This window comes from Oryctolagus cuniculus, chromosome 16 (genome assembly GCF_051225735.1).
Source record: "Oryctolagus cuniculus isolate XC-2025 breed Fujian yellow rabbit chromosome 16, ASM5122573v1, whole genome shotgun sequence".
In the NCBI taxonomy this organism is placed as follows: Eukaryota; Metazoa; Chordata; class Mammalia; order Lagomorpha; family Leporidae; genus Oryctolagus; species Oryctolagus cuniculus.
The window spans coordinates 8,081,966-8,098,904 of NC_142882.1; the positions used below are offsets into that span (position 1 = coordinate 8,081,966).

Below are 16,939 nucleotides of genomic sequence, written 5' to 3' on the forward strand. Positions count from 1 at the left end.
ATGGGCATTTATTTTCAATGTGGAAGCATCATTTATCTTTTTATTATACAAGATGTAGACATGGGAAATTAAATCCAAAATTAAATATAAAGAAAAATAGATAAACCATGCACAACCATATTCCTCAGAAACAATAATTATCATATTATTCAGAGAATGTTGTGTACAGATATGTTTTTTCTTGGTTCTTCTGGGATCTTATGGATCCCCTTACATTGAAATCAGATGAACATTGGTGCTGCAGAACAACATTCAGGTTGTCTTTGCAGTCCAACAATGGTGGGTGTTAGGGAGTCTGTTCTTGCTCTTCTGCACAAGTCTGGATTCCTTCAGGGGATCAAGGTAACCCTCAGACCCTGTGAGCACACCCATGGCTGACGATGGATTGGAATTTTTCCACAGGACTGTGCTAAATGCCACCTAGAGAGACCATTGGGTCTCTTCATTAATGTTTTATTAGCTTATATTTATTTACTTATTTGCAAAGCAGAGGGAGAGAGAAAGAGATCTTGCATCCACTGGTTCACTACCTAAATGGCCAATAAGACTGGAGCTGGGCTGATCCGAAGCCAGAAGCCAGGGGCTTTTTCTGTATCCCACTTGAGTGGAGGGGCCCAAGAACTTGGCCATCCTGCACTGTTTCCCCAGGTGATAGAGCAGGGAGCTGAATCAGAAGAGGAGCAGCTGGACATGAATCAGTACTCATGTAGGATGCCGGTGCCAGAAGTGCAGACTTATGCTGTTGCACCACAGTACCACCTCCAGAGATCTTTATCATGCAACTCTGGGAGTTTACGGAGGCCCTCGTGTAGACCACCACTTGCCCCTAGATTGAGACTTCATCCAAATAGGTGTTTGTGCACCAAAGACTCAGGTGAGATTCCTCAGGCAACAGCAGCCCTCAGCAAGAGTTTCACCTTGCACAGGAACCCTCAGAGCTTTCAAATCTTATCCGGCATCAGAATTAGCAAGGCAGGTGTATTGAAACAGTAGGACCACTTGTACATGCACTCTCTGCCTTTATATCCCATAGGACTTTGTGGAGGTCAGAGGATGAGCACATGCCCCTGGCAGTGATATGGTGCCTCTTCCCAATCCTGCTTCTTCCTTGCTCTGCAATTCCAAGGTGTAAGGCATGTAACACTATGTGAAATCTCTTCTCATTAGTCAGTTTTATTGCAAACACACATTTTCATATTTTATTACAAACACACATATTCATAACACACATTTTCCATGCAATTTCTAAGCCTTCTCATTGCGTGGACTTCGTCATCTCTGTTCTCAACCTTTGTTCAGTGAACTGTGTGCATTCAGAATGACTCTACTTTTAGTTTCTACACATGAGACAAAATAAGAGATATTTTCTCTGATTTAGATTGACTTTTCTTGTTTAAATGAATAGGCAAAAGTTTCATAACTGTACTGGTAATAAATCTAACTCATCAAGTCATTATGTTCTCATTTTTATGCAAGTCAGTGAATTTTGTGTGCATTGTGGCTATACTCATTTTCAATTTGCACGAGCCTCTATTCAAAATCTCCCTTATGGCATCAGAGCAGTGGCTAGGCAATGGAAAATGTGTTTTGCTGAAAATATTAGGCATCTCATTGATAGCAGTTTGAGTTCAGAAAACTTCAGAGTGGAATAATAGCATTTTCCTATATGCCCTCTTTACCCCATCCTTTTAGATTTATTTTATTAGCAATATATCACACTGGCATGCAAGCACAAATTATTAGTCAGTGTTGATCATCATTATTGCCTGCAGCACATGCTATCCATTGTGTTCATTCTTGTGTTGTGCAGTCTGTGGGTTTTAACAGAGTTTAAAGGTATGTAGCTGCCCTGATGGCGACCTACATAAGCATCCTGAAAGTTGCTTGTATCCAAGCAATGCAAGAGTCTGCAGGCATTACTCTGCCTTTGGTGTTTGTTGTGGTGGGAATAAAGAGGTGACTTCTGGCTGGTATTGTCTGCTTTGTAGTAAAAAGTGGTAAGTAGTCAAAGAGTCCCTAGTTCGCATGAGAGCATCAACCAAGGTTGAAGGTGCAAAAACAGATCAACACGAGATTACCACGGTTAACAGCAACATGGAAGAGTTTCATGTTTTACAACTGAAGATGTGGTGATTTGACATACCGAATGGGAACTTAAACAGGATTGGTTTGGGGTCTGTGTTGCATCTAGGTAATGTGGGCCTGCCCAGAACACTGGGTGCGGGAGGTTGCCCCATTGCTCTCTGGGTCTTTGAAGTGTGTGACACTGGAGATTTCTGGTGTGAAACCTTACTGAGATCCACACCTGATGCCTCCGTTCGTGTCCTCTGATGCAGTCCAGGTACATAATTGTAAAAAGTTCATGGAAAGGTTTTTGACAAAGCCCTTGGACCAAATGTAACTAACAGGGGTTTCTCCCTTGAGTCTGCATCCATGGACTTGGGGAAAATCCTGACACCTGTGGTGAAGAGGATCTTCACAAACATGCTTTGTTTCTTGTGTTTTTCACCAGGACAGAAGACCTGAGCTACAGATCCTCAGAGCAGAAAGGGTTCCAGATTCCCCCATGGATGAGTGGACAGCTGGTGGAAAGACATCAGATGGAGCAGTATTAAAGTAGCTTGATTCAGGCAATCTCTCTCTCTCTCTCTCTCTCTCTCTCTCTCTCTCTCTCACGCACACACACACACACACTATATGTATGCATCTGCATGACACTGCATGTTGAAATGCTGTCCTGTCCTAGGGTTTTTCACAGATTTTGAGGATCTTCACTTTGATTATTCTGTTGCTCTTTCTGCAGCTGTATCTCTTTGTTTCTTGTTATGATGATTGCAACAACATTTTTCCAGATGGAATGGAGTTTTTACAAGGATGGATGTATTGAGATTGCTGCTTTTCCCCCCTTTGCACATACTTCTTTCCAAGAACCATGTATAATTTCCAGAATATTCTCACACACAGATGGTAAGTTCTTGCTAAAATAATTTTCCATTAATTTACATAAGAACTAATTTTTGGGGGTGTGCAAATGAATAAAGAAATGTGTTCTTTGTCTCTTCTTGTCCATCATCTGTCTCTTGTAAAAACTGACAATTAATTCTGGACATGAAGAAGACATTTCTTCTTGCCTAGCACCTTGAATGGTTCAGGAAATGTTATCTCATCATAGGAGGAAGCAGAGTCTGGTTGGTATTTTCTTGTCCTTCCCTGGCCCCGTTCATCAGCTCAGGGGCCTATTGCACCTCAGCAGCAGATTCTTACAGAACCCATACACTGAAATGAAAAAACCTGAATTACATGAGCTCTTCCACATGTTCTCTCAAACTTTTCTATTATGTGCTTGATTTGGGGCTATGACAACATTTCATTTCTTCTACAGTTTTAAAGGAGAATGATATTCAAGAAAGTAAGTTTTTAACTAAGTTAAAGTAATCTCAGGGCAACAGCTTTGCACAACTACAATAATAATTATATTTTAATGATGAATATACCATAAGAATTTCAATGAAATCTACAACATTCACAATGTGTCCTTGATTCTATCTTATTCTGTAAAAATACATTTCAGAAGGGGGTTTATTCTGCTTCTTCCCCTCTTTAGGATACTTTCTTTTTGTAGCTAAATATAAATGCTTCATATGTATATACATATATTTATAAATTTTATGCTTACAAATTATAGTATCTTGTAGGACAGCATAATTTTCTTCTCACCTGTTTATGAAGGTGCTAATTTTCTAAGTGGTTTTTACTATAATGCCCCCGGAAGTAGGTTGACACTGCATAGATCTTTGATAGAAGGTAGATATTAGGACATAGATTATTGCACTATCATTAGCGCCAATGGATTTGAGAAGCATATTTGGTGCCACCAAGGTGATGCAACTGATTGAGTATTTTAGGCATTTGTCCAGAGATCTCTCCAGAAAATATCTAATGGAAATTGGCTTGGTGTTATGATTTTACTCACATTGATTTTTAAAAATTTGCCTAATTTGATATGTGCACAAGGCATCCAACTTATGAAATATTTATTTATTTTAGTGGTAGTATTCCCCATGGTTATTCATGCAGCACATCGTTTAAGTGTACCCTAAATGGCACAGATAAGGAGATAGTGAATTTCCAGCATCAAGAGTAGATTCTATGAATAGAAGCAAGATTCCTCCAAGATGTATGCCATGCAAATTGGAGATCATAATCTAATCTTAGCAAACCCAAAAGAAAATACCTGTGTTGATGATACTTGGAAAAACAAGCCATATTGAATATCAATAGATTTAGACACTATACCGTCTAATGCTGGATTCACCAAAACTCAAATATACAGTAATTCCTGATAAACTGTTCTTAGAGATAATAAAGGCAGCATAAAACAGTTTGAAATGGCGAAGCTCACAAATACCTAGTGTTTTAAAGAGCCTTCTAGACATTTTCGTACTGGACAGGAATTGGAGAAAGAAATGAGAGGATGAGGAATTGACAGAAGTGTAGAAGAATGAGGAGAGGAACAGAGATACATGAAACACAAAACTGAATATTATTTGATTCATTTAGCAAGAATTTTCAAATTTCCTCATTCTGCAGAGAAAGTATTAATGACATATTTGGATAACAAATATTTATAGAAACTATATATAAAACAATATAAAGCAACCGTTTACATGGTTATAGAATACCTATATATAAATATATAGAGAGAATATGTATATAATATACATACACACATATATACATATATACATACATATTATGTTGCAGCATGAACCAAGACCTGAAAAACTGTCACTGTCTCTGGAGCACACAATAACCCTTAACAAACTGTGCATGATCTAGTCCATTCATCAAGACTCAACACACCGGACATCAGAAATAAATACAAAGGACTCCTCATTTACATTTTTGTGAAATGCCACAACCCAGAAAGTAGAATTGCATCATGTTCTTTGCATGGAAGACTATTTATGATCAATTCTGTAGGGAAAATTGGGTGAAGAAGGCCTGTTTGGAATACACTGATACCACTGTTAATGATTTACTTTAAGATATGCTTAGTGTTCTAAAAATGGATGACTGTCTTAATTGTAAAGCATCACAGGTCTCACAGCACAAGGTTTCAAGTCCACCCAGTGATTGTTTAGGCTTCTCTAAAGAGCTCCCCCTTTTCACTGTTTCCCTCCTTGTAACTCTGCATCTGATTTCATTATGCTGGCTTGTGATGCTGGTTGATGGGTAAGTTTGATGAGGAAGAGATTTTTCTGGGTACATGGCAGGCTTTCACTCTACCATTCTCAGTGCTGTGACATCATCCCTCTTTCTGATCACATAGCCTTCAGTTGAATTGTTCTTTCTTCCAATTACAACCTGCAGCCTTATGATCATATGACTCCTATTTCAAGAAGCATTTACTGATGTGATCAGAAGAAGAATCATTGTAGTTTGTGAATTGAGGAAACATGTATGGAGGCATGCTAAAGATGATGTGACTTTCCTTGTCATGCTTTCTTGGACAACTGGAATATTCTTCCTAGGTGTTCATGAACATTCGAGAGGGCAAATATAAAAACTTAGAAGATGATTTAAATGCCAGAGATGATTTAAATTGATGAGGTGTGCATCCATAAATGAGATCATGATCTTTGGCTGAATGGACAACCATGTGGTGTAAAAGCAGATCTTGTTTTTCAGAATTATATAGGCTGGGGGGTCAGGATCAAGGTCATATCAGCTTTTGTTCTTTTGAGGATTCTGTCCTGCGAACACAGCAGTTTTCACACTCTGTCCTCTGATAATGTACAGAAAAGGATTAGATCATATGAATTTTTGGCCACAACCAATCCATTTGTAACAGTTATTGCAGTAAAATTGAGGATAATCTGGATTGGAGGCTTTTTCCTTAAGATCCTTGTGCCTTTCATGCAGGTTCCAGTCCCAAAAAAAAGTTATGTTCTGGTCTTGGTTTTCACTATTGAGGAGATCACAAAAAACCCCCATCTTTTACCCAATGTGACCTTAGGATTCGACCTCTATAATGTCATGCAGAGTGATGTTGTGGTGATGGAGATTCTCTTCATCTGGCTTGCTGGACTGGAAAAGCCCATTCCCAATAACACGTGTCAGAAACAGAGAAAGTCTATAGCTGTAATATCAGGAACAAGCATTACTATCCACATGGGAACACTCCGGGAACTCTACGAAGTTCCACAGGTGAGTGTGCAAGGGAAAGGGAGAAAAGCACATCACCTTTAGCTGCCTTAATTAGACACAAAAATTTACATGATAGTGACCTTATACATTTGCCACAGTGTGTGATCTAAAGAGAAGGTGTGCAGAGATTTGGTGGAGTAGCCACATTTGTCCTTAAGTAGTGTGGGTGAGTGAAAATGAGAAATGGTTTCCTGAACGTGTGAGTCTAATGACTCATGAACTAGGAAGTTTATATACAGTGGGAGATGAGAAAAATGAAATATTCTAAAATCTTCTGATACATCCCTCATTTGCTTAATTTGTTCAGGAATAATTTTGTTCAATATAGCAATAACCTTACAGAGATTTCTCGCATTTTCCCTCAGCTGACTCTTGGGTGTTTTGAACCTCTTCTGAGTGACAGTGGTCAGTTTCCTTCCCTCTATCAGATGGCCCCCAAAGACACTTCTCTGGCCCGTGGCATGGTCTCCTTGATGCTTCATTTCAGGTGGTTCTGGGTGTCTTTGGCCATAACAGACTGCCCAAAAGGTATTCAGTTTAATTCTGATTTAAAAGTTGAGATGCAGAAGAATGACATCTTTGTGGACTTTGTGGAATTGATTCCAGTCACTGAGGAGTCACGTATTTCACTCGAGAATAGGTTTCATATCCAGATCCTAAAATCATCAGCAAATGTGCTGATTCTTTTCTGTGACACTGATCCCTCATAGTCATCAGTTTTAAAACATGGAAACATTTAATGACACGGAAAGTCTGGGTCACCACCTCAGAATGGGATTTCGCCACCAGTGAGAAACTTCCTGTTCCATTCATCCATGGGTCTCTTATTTTTTCATAGCGCTGTAGTGAGATCTCTGGTTTCAAAAACTTTCTTTGGACAGCTAACCCATCCAAATACCCAGAAGACATTTACCTCTCTAGATTCTAGTCACTGGCTTTTGGATGCCTAGTTTCTGGGGCATCCCGCAAAACCTTGCTGTATTGTCCACTGAATACCTCCTTGGAATCATTGCTTTCACATGATTTTGACATGACCATGAGTGATGGGATTTATCACATATACGATGCTGTGTTTGCTGTAGCCCACAGTGTACATAAGATACTTCTACAAGAGTTAGAAATGCAGCCAATGAACAATGAGGCAAAAGTGACATTTTCTCCCTGGCAGAGAACTTGGTTTCCATTGCATGTCATGTAGTCCTGACTGATCCCCTTAAGAGCTTCTTCAGGTGGTCATTCCAAGTAGCTTGGGATATTTTCTCAAAACACCAGAAATCATGCAGTTGTTTCAGTGTCTAGAATATAAATGTGCCCCCTTACTTGTATTTCAGCAGCAACAAGGTTCCATTGACTACTGGGAAAGCATCTGTGGATAAGGATCAGTGCTGTTGGTGACCCAACCTGACAGCTGCTCTCTCTTACATTGCAGCAGTGTCAATCAATTGGTGAGCTCCCCTTTGCACAGGGTGGGCCCCATGTTCCATCTCTCTCCAGAGCAGGTGGAGAAAGGTAAGTCTGCACCAGCAGAGCCTTTAAAAAAGACAGTGAGAGCAGTGAGGTTTGGCAGGTAGGGCAACGGCCCTGTTTGCCTCAGCTCAACTTTCATGCTGGTTCTCAAACCTGCCAAAACTCCAAGTATCCACTGAGGTAATCCCTGTCCCCCATGCTCCTACCAGATGGCTTTCCCCACACTCTCCATCCCTGTAAGCTCCCCAGTTCTTGGGGAAATGGATGCCACTGCTAACTGGCAGGAGTGGCCGCTGGAGTGGTGCCTCGTGATTTCATGGCTTTTAATAGGAACCTCTTGGGAAATGAAGTGTTTTCTCAGAGGAAGGAGTCTCAAGGCATGCTTCAGTGTCAGGGTGAGTAGGTGGGGATGTGGCCTTTTTTCCTGGAGGGACCTCTTGGGGCTCCTCAAACCACCTTCCAAGTGGCCACACTGTAGTTTAGCGGAGTCCCTGGGGCCCCAGCCTGGAGGGTGGGGTGCCTGCCATTGAATTCCTGGATCTGCCTCCTGGGCCTTGAGTCTCAGTGCAGCTGAGAGCACTCACAGTAGGAATGTCTATCCCTCTCAGAAGGCACTTGCATTAGTCCATTTTCTGTTGCTATAACAGAATACCTGGGTAGTTTAGACAGAAAAGGAAAGAGGGTGATTTAGCTCATGGTTTTGGAGGCTGAAAGTGCAAGACTGGGAGGCCCCATGGGTTCTGCCTCTGGTGAGGGCCCCTTGGCTGCACCACATCCTAGTGGATGACATCATGGTGGGAGTGTGTGAGAAGGATCATAAGACCATACAGGAAGCCAGAGACTGAGCTGGGGAAGGGGCAGTCTTGGTCTCTGTAGCAACTCATTCTTGCAGGAACCAATGCAGTCCACAAGAGGACTGTTAGTTTCTTCTTTGAGTGATGCCACCATTGACATGACTACAGCCTCTTTAAGGCCCCAGCACCACCCTGGGGACCCAAGTCCCAAGACACAAGCTCTTGTGGGGGATAAACAATGTCCAAACCAAGGGGCATGGATTATGGAGAACAAAAATGTATGTGCAGATTTCAAAAAATATTTTGCATCAAAATAAACAATTTTAAATTCCATTTTCTCCTGAAGCTATTGAGGTACCTTCATGTAGTAGGTACAATAAAATATAGTCAATGTGAAACTGTAATAAGACAAAAGAAGTGTGGGAACCTGCATTTTAATGATCTACCTTGATCTCAGTGACTGCAACTGGTTCAGGGCATAGGAGTTTAAGGCTGCTTCCATTTGGTCTCTGTCTGTAAAGGGGGTTGACATTGGTCACTCCACAATATGCCATTTTGGCATATGGCTTACTTTGAGTTAAAGATACTTTTAAAAATAGCAGGTGTTGGCACTCTTCTTCCTGAGAGCAGGAAATGGAACCCCCTGGCAGGGGTCCTCCTGGTGCCTTGCTGACATCAGAGATGGGAAATGAAGGCCAAAGGAACTCGGTACACTTTTTTTTCAAATTCATTTATTTACTTGAAAAAGTTAGAGTAGGAGAGGCAAAGAGAGAGAGAGAGGGAGGGAAAGGTCTTCCATCCGCATGCCTGTGTACTTAAAATTCATGACTTTTGTTATATATACCTTATACTTCAGTTAAAAGAGTTTCAAGTGAAAGAAAGCTATGCCAGGCAAATGGTAAGTACTCAATGAATTTAATTTGCCACCAGCACCAGCATTATCATCATCACCATCATTGGTATTATTTTCACCATTACCATTGCCATCATGATCATTGTCAGTAGCAGCATCACCTTCATCATCATTGTCATCACCATCATCATTATCATTATCATTATCATCATCATGTCATCACTGTCACTGACATAACCATCATCATTCTTTAAAGACTGATTTCTTTGAAAGAGTGATGGGGTTGGGGAGAGAGACAGACAAAGAGAGCTTCCATCTGCTAGTTCACTCATCAAATGCCACAACAGCAAGCTGAAGCCAGGAGCCCAGATGTTCTCCCACATGGGGCCATCACCTGCTGCCTCCTAGAGTGCATTAGCAGGAAGCTGCATAGGAAATGGAGGAGCCAGGGTTTGAACCAGGCACTCTGACATGGCATATGGCCATTCTAAGCAGTATCTTAACTGCTGAGCCAAATGTTCACCTAATCTAATTTTATTTTCAACAAACTTTTTGAAGTACCCTCACATAACACCTGGTCTTGGCAGATGGGAGTGAAAGATTATCCCAGTGGCCTTGCAAATCAATCCTGTGGATTGTCTATGGAAAAGGCAATCACCAGGGCACTACAACAGTCCCCAAGGCCAGAGGCAGCCTATCCCCATCCCCACCCCAACCTCCACCCCCACCCACTCCCACCTCCACCCCTGCCAAAAGCTGGTGAGAGGCTATTTTCCTCATTCTTATCACAACAAGGAAAAGAATTCTGGTGACAACTTGATCAAGCTTCGGGGAGGGTTCTTCAGCAGTTGAGACTTAAGATGAAACCACAGTCCTTATTGGTTCCAGGCTTCTGAGAGCCCAAGACCCAGCTAAGTTGTGCCCAGGTTTCCAGTTCTCAGAAACGGCAAGATAATTAAGTGTGTGCATTGTTTTAAGCCATCAATTGCGTGCATCAACAATAGAAAACAGCATAGTGGCCTGATGTGTGGCACTGTGGTGTGAGGAGTTATCTCTTGTATCTTTCCTGTTCATCAATAACATCGACATTGTCCCTGCTGTCTTAGTTGAAGGCACCTCCACCTGTATTCTTCCTCTCCCTGAAGAGTGACCCAGAGGTGCAGGATGCTCCTTATGCATACCTGAGCTCTTCCAGATGAAGACAAAAAAAATTCCTGGAGAGACATGACGCATCTGGAAGCTGATGTTTTACCGCCACCTCGTGGTTTCAGTAAATTATGTTTTTCTAAGAAATTTTATTTTTCCAAGTTCGGATCCTGGAGTTCAAAATAATTTCTCTTCATCTTTTTTAGCCTTTGAAGTTACATTCAAATGTTCATTTTTTGCTTTTGGTCATGTTTTTCTTCCCTAATCACGATCCTAGAAGTTTTTCAGAACTAACTTTCATCTTTGTTGATTTTTTTTTTTTATCTTTGGTTTTAAAAAAGGGGTTTACTTACTTATTTGAAAGGCAGAGTGGCACAGAGACAGGAGAGATGGAGACAGAGAGAGATAGACACACAGAGAGAGGTATCTTGCATCCACAGGTTCACTCCTCCAGATGGCTGCAACAGCCCCAGATGAGCTAAGCTGAAGCCAGAAGCCAGGAACTCCATCTCCCACATGGGTGGCAGGGGCTCAAGTGATTGGGCCATCCTCTTTCACCTTCTCAGGTGCATTATCAGTGAGCTGGACCAGAACCAGAATAGCCAGAACTGGAGCAGCATCCTGCCACAGAATGTAGGTGTTGCAGCGGCAGCTTTAGCTGCTCTGCCTTTGTTATAAATTTCGTCATTTTGTGCTCTTGGCTATATTCTCTAGTCTAGTGGAGTCGGGTGTAGTGTGTTTTCTGTTTGTACTTTTTGAGGCTGGTTATTGTTTGTTTTTAGCTTTTTTATTTTCTTTTTGAAGATTGATATTATTTATTTGAAAGAGTTACAGAGAGAGGTAGAGACACAGAGAGAGGTCTTCCATCTGCTGGTTCACTCCCCAGATGGCTGTAACAGCCCAGCCAGAGCTGTGCCGATCTGAAGCCAGGAGCCAGGAGCTTATTGCAGGTCTCCCACATGGATACAGAGGCCCAAGGACTTGGGCCATCTTCCACTGTTTTTCCAGGCCATAGCAGAAAGCTGGATCAGAAGAGGAGGAGCCGGGATAAGGACCAGTGCCTTATGGGATGCTGGCACTTCAGGCCAGGACTTTAACCCACTGTGCCATAGCACCAGCCCCAATCTTTTTCTTTTCAATTCTGGTCTACTCCTGTAGGACTATGGAAAATAAATAAGACAGATAGCATGTTAGAAGGAGATGTGTGGTGTAGAGAAAAGTAAGGAGCAAGTAGATAAGGAAGGTATTTGTCAGCTCAGGTATTTGCCACTGATGGGGTGGTTTGAACAGCAGAAATCCATTTTCTTGCAGCCCTGGAGGACAGAAATGCAAGCACCTGGTGCTGGCTGATTCCATTCCTCATGAAGATTCTCTTCCTAATACATCATGTCTTCACAATCTTGTTTAACTTTAAGTACATCCACCCAGGGAGGATCTCCAAATGCAAAAAATCCACAGGAATACTGGGATGAAAAGGTGGCATACATGTTCCACGTGCCCTGGGGTGCCCTCGTAGAGGCACCTTGGAGGTTAGGACTTCCAGATGTGAATTAGAGGGGCACACGGCATTCACCACAGGGAATGTGGAGGGAGCTCAATCACAGAAACACTAACAGTGGGAAGAAGGGGTTGAAGTGAGCCCATGGACGTTTGTTTGTTTGTTTCTTCTTTCCTTGTAAATGATTTATTTATTTGAAAGGCAAAGTTACACAGAGAGAGGAAGAGATAGAGATATTGATCTTCCATCTGCTGGGTCACTTCCCAAATGTCCACAATGGCCAGGGCTGAGCCAGGCTGAAGTGAGAAGCCAGGAGATTCTTCCAGGTCTCCCAGGTGGGTGGTGGGACCCAAGAATTTGGATCATTTTCTCCTGCTTCCCCAGGCCATTAGAAGAGAGCTGGATTGGAAGTAGAGCAGCTGGGACTTGAACTGGTACCCATAAGGGATGCTGGAGTCACAGGCCATGGCTTTACCTACTATACCACAGCACTGGCCCTCCATAAATATTTTTGATAGAAGAGCATTCCCGACAGGAATTTCAAGTACAAACAGACGTCTGGATGTGTGTGTCTCTTGGTTTGCTCAAGGAGAGATAAAGAGATGGGGAGAAGTGTGAGAAGCCATAGACCAGTGGGGAGTGCGAATCCCAGACTGGGAAATGGAAGGTGTCACTGGCAAGCCTAACATGGCTTTGACATAGAACGAAATGTAATTTACATGCTTTAAAAGAACCCCTTGGTGTGCTGTGCTGAGAACAGTCTGAAGAGAGGCAAAGGGGGAAGTTTGGAGGCTCTTGGGATATTTGGGATGATCTCAGTGACAGAGGATGGTAGTTGGAAGAAGATGGTAAATGGTGGTAGTCGGCAGAGGCAGGAATCCAGGAGTATTACTTAAATAAAAAATCTAAAATTACTATATTTTTTGACAGGCAGAGCTAGAAAGTGAGAGAGAGTATGATGAGAGAAAGGTCTTCCTTTCCGTTGGTTCATCCGCCAAATGGCCACCACGGCCGGCGTGCTGCGGCGATCCAAAGCCAGGAGCCAGGTGCTTCCTCCTGGTCTCCCATGTGGGTGCAGGGCCCAAGCACTTGGGCCATCCTCCACTGCCTTCCCAGGCCACAGCAGAGAGCTGGACTGGAAGAGGAGCTATCGGGACAGAATCCGGCACCCCAACTGGGACTAGAACCCAGGGTGCCGGTGCCGCAGGTGGAGAATCAGCCAAGTGAGCAGCAGTGCCAGCCTAAAATTACTTTATTTTAAAGAATGTTTATTTTCTTTTTTCTCTTTTCTAGCAAGGTTTATTTTCCTCTACTTGAAGGAGAAAGAGACTGAGAGCAACACACACACACACACACACAGAGAGAGAGAGAGAGAGAGAGAGAGAGAGAAAGAGAGAGAATAACTCCCACCTTCTGATTTACTCTCCAAATGCCTGCAACAACCAGAACTGGGTGAGGCAGACTGGGAGCAAGGAACTCCCTCCAGTTCTCCCATGTGGGCGGCAGGGGCCAAGCACTAGGGCCATCATTTGCTGCCCCACCAGATACATTAGCAGAAGGCTGCATTGGGAGTGAAGCTTGTGGGACTAGAACTGGCACTCTCCATATGGGATGCAGTTGTAATCAGCAGTGCAACCAGTTGCATCACAACATCTGCCCCTAAACGTATAATTCAATTATTCCATGAAAATTTTTTAAAAAAGATTTATTTATTTGAAAGGTAGAGTTACAGAGAGGCAGAGAAAGAGAGAGAGAGAGTGCTTGCGAAAGAGAGTCTTCCATCCACTGTTACACTCCCCAGAGGAACATTGGCCAGAGCTGGCCTGATCCGAAGCCAGGAGCCAGGATCTTCTTCCAGGTCTCTCACGTGGTTGCTGGGGCCCAAGGACTTGGGCCATCTTCCACTGCTTTCCCAGGCCATAGCGGGGAGCTAGATCAGAAGAAGAGCAGCCTGGACTCAAACCAGCACCCATATGGGATGCCGGCACTGCATGCGGAGGATCAGTCTACTACGCCCCAGTGCCAGTCCCTCACACCACGCCCTATTAAAGAGGATTTATTAAAGGGTAGTAGGAATCTGCTCATTGGCTGTGACTGGATTCACCTGTTTCTTGTCCAGTCATCTACTCCCTAAAATAGGAAAAAGTGACTTAACACTGTGCGCATTTCACTTCACGGTGACCCTAGACCCCATAAACACGTCTTGTTTCTGTTGAATTCTGAACCATTTCCACTTTATTCAGAATGTCGGAGACTTACCGGCCCCTCTGCAGTCTTTCCCAACCGTGGATCTACTGATAATTCTTCTTTGTGGAAGCCAGGAGCTGTCCTGCGCAGCTTCCCACAGCTGGTAACAATCAAAACATGTCTGCGTTGTGGGTGTGGGGGAAGAAAGGGCCCCACGAGGGTCGGTCACAAGCAAGCAGTGGCCCTGCCTCCCATCTGCTGCTCAACCACTGGACCCCTGTTGGCAGGTGAAATGCATGCATGGCGGTTGCATTTCCGGCCCTGGGAGGGCTGCCCTGCATTTCCGCTTCTGGCTAAAGTGAGTAGGCACACAGAGCTTCTGTTTCCGGTCCGGTGTGGGAGGTCCCAGATGGCAGTCTCTGTGGCAGAGTTCTGGCCTGAGGTGGTCTCTACAAGTTCCTACAGCCCCCAGCAGAGGTCTTCTGGTTTGTTCCTGAGTAGAGGAATGGGCTTGGCCTGCTTCAGAGGAGGACTGGGAGGTGGGGGGGGGGGGCTTCCAGGCAATACTGTGGTGAGCTGAGAACGCTAGGCCTGGGCCGTGATGCCAGACCCATTTCACTCCCTGGGCACTGAGCGGGAGCCTGCGTGTGAGCAGCACCTGGCCCGGGGGTGTGGCTGACCACGTCTGTGTGGTGGGGGTCAGGGCCTGGGGTTGAGCTCTGGGGCTCAGAGGGCAAGACTGGAGAGGGAGGCCCGTTCCACAGGTGGGGCTTTTCTCGGTCTAGGGTGGAGCTCTGGGAAGCACAGCAGCTCCAGGTGTGAATGGCTGCTCCTTGTCCAGCGGCCAGCTCCTGCTTGTCGTCTGCCTTTGACACCTTCCCTTGCACATGTGTCAAGAATGGAGGTCCAGGAAGGTACGTGGCCGCTGACTTAAACTACGCTGATTCCCGAAGTCAATTTTGGGAAAATTGGCATGTTTTTCAAGTTAATTCTTCCTCTTTGAAAGTGGCATAGCTCTCCATGGGGTGGTTCTTTCTTCAGGCTATTAAAATTTTAATTATCATGAAATATTATGGGTTCTGTTTACTCCTAGACATTGCGTATACTTAGTTGCTTTTGTTTGCTTTCCTAGAAAACATGTTTCTTTAAGTACTGAACAGAATGGTTTCTCAACCTTTGTTTTTCATGACCATGACTGCTTTGAAAGTGAAGTCATTATTTCATAGAATTTTGTAAAATGTTCTTCAGATTGCTTTGATAGATAGAAGATTGGATTCAGGTTATACTTTTTTTATTTTTTAACCACAGTGTCAGAGAAATTGCATTGTGTTCTTCTCATTGCATCAAGATGAACATGATAATTGGTTTTCTCAATTAGTGATCTCCAGTATTTCTACCAAGTAGAACTTTCAGAGATGAATGCCCAACATGTCATGAATTTGTATACCACCTTGACTCTGGTTGCCTTAGCTAGGCCTGAAGAATTTATTGCCCATCCAAGTCTAAAGGTGCAAGAACACATAGCCTGTTATGGGACATGGCAGGAAGAAACTGTAGAAGCAGAGGCTGGTGGTACTGGGATACCCTGTGGGACATTTTCTTCCCCCTAAGTCCAGCTGGAGAAATCAGTGGAATAAGGACTATCAGCATAAGAAGAGACAGAAACATTCTCTTGAACTTATTACCTGTCACCTTGTTTCAAAAGGAATATGGTATTGAGAAAATGTAGGTGTGTTTTTTAAAAAGTATAATCTATTGCTGCTCTGTTTTTTTTTAATTTTTTTTATTTTTTGGGTTGTCCTTGCTGCCTGTGGCATGATGTTAGGAATCCTGTCAGTAGTGGGATAGGCTTTTCTCAGCATTTCATTACTCATGTCATCGATTAATGCTTCATATCCGAGTGGCTTCTTGGAGAGGGGGCAATCAGAAACTCCAGCAGGGTTGTGTGGAAAAATGCTGGGCATCTGCCCTGCCCTTTTGCTCTGATCCGCTGGGGGCCATGACCTTGTCTCCTGCAGGCACCCCAGACACCCACAGCACTGAGGTAAGCATGCCATCTGCCACTCAGCATGGCCTGGCCACTGGCGACCACCCCTTGGTGCACCCTCCCTGCTGCTGCTTTTGGAGTTTATGTAGTATCAAATCACACTAGAGTCTTGTGTTAAGTTGCGTCTTACATTATGTGTCTGGTAAGAACTGATAAAATAAATGGAAACTATCCTGAATGTTCTTGGAACAGTTGAGGCAGCTGTTCTAATTTCAGATATAACAGACTTTAAGTCAGAAATGGTTGTAAGAAACCAGAAAGGTTATTTTATGTTGATGAATGTATCAGTTTATCAGAAGGAACAACTATGGAAATATTCTCAGTAAACCACCTTGCCTAGAAATAAGCAAATGTAGACATAATTGAAGGTGAAAAATCAGCAAATTCTACAAGAGTTGGAGACATCACAATGTTCATGGCAAATGGAACTATAAGAGAAAAATAAAAAAATATAAATATGCTCTCTCAACATAAGCTCCATTAAGTTCAAGACACTTTTGTAAGTGATGTTAATAACCATCTAATCCATCCTAAAAAACTAAGGGTTCTCTGAGATTGCTCTCTCCCTCTTTTTAAAAGTATCTTCCTCTAGACTAGAGGAGTAAGGTGCCTCTCTATTATGCCATTAAAACTGCTGCTAACTTTTTGATTTGTCTTCATCTTTTTACCATGTCCTCAACCTTGCTTGGGTAGAAGACTTATTTAAGAGTAGGTAAAAGAACCTAAGGTTGTGATAA

General features: G+C 43.1%; 1 pseudogene; it reads right to left on the reverse strand.

Moving 5' to 3' along the window:
- Positions 1–15,621: 15,621 nt before the first annotated feature.
- LOC149121446 (phosphatidylinositol N-acetylglucosaminyltransferase subunit Y-like) lies at positions 15,622–15,823 on the reverse strand (annotated as a pseudogene).
- Positions 15,824–16,939: the final 1,116 nt, after the last annotated feature.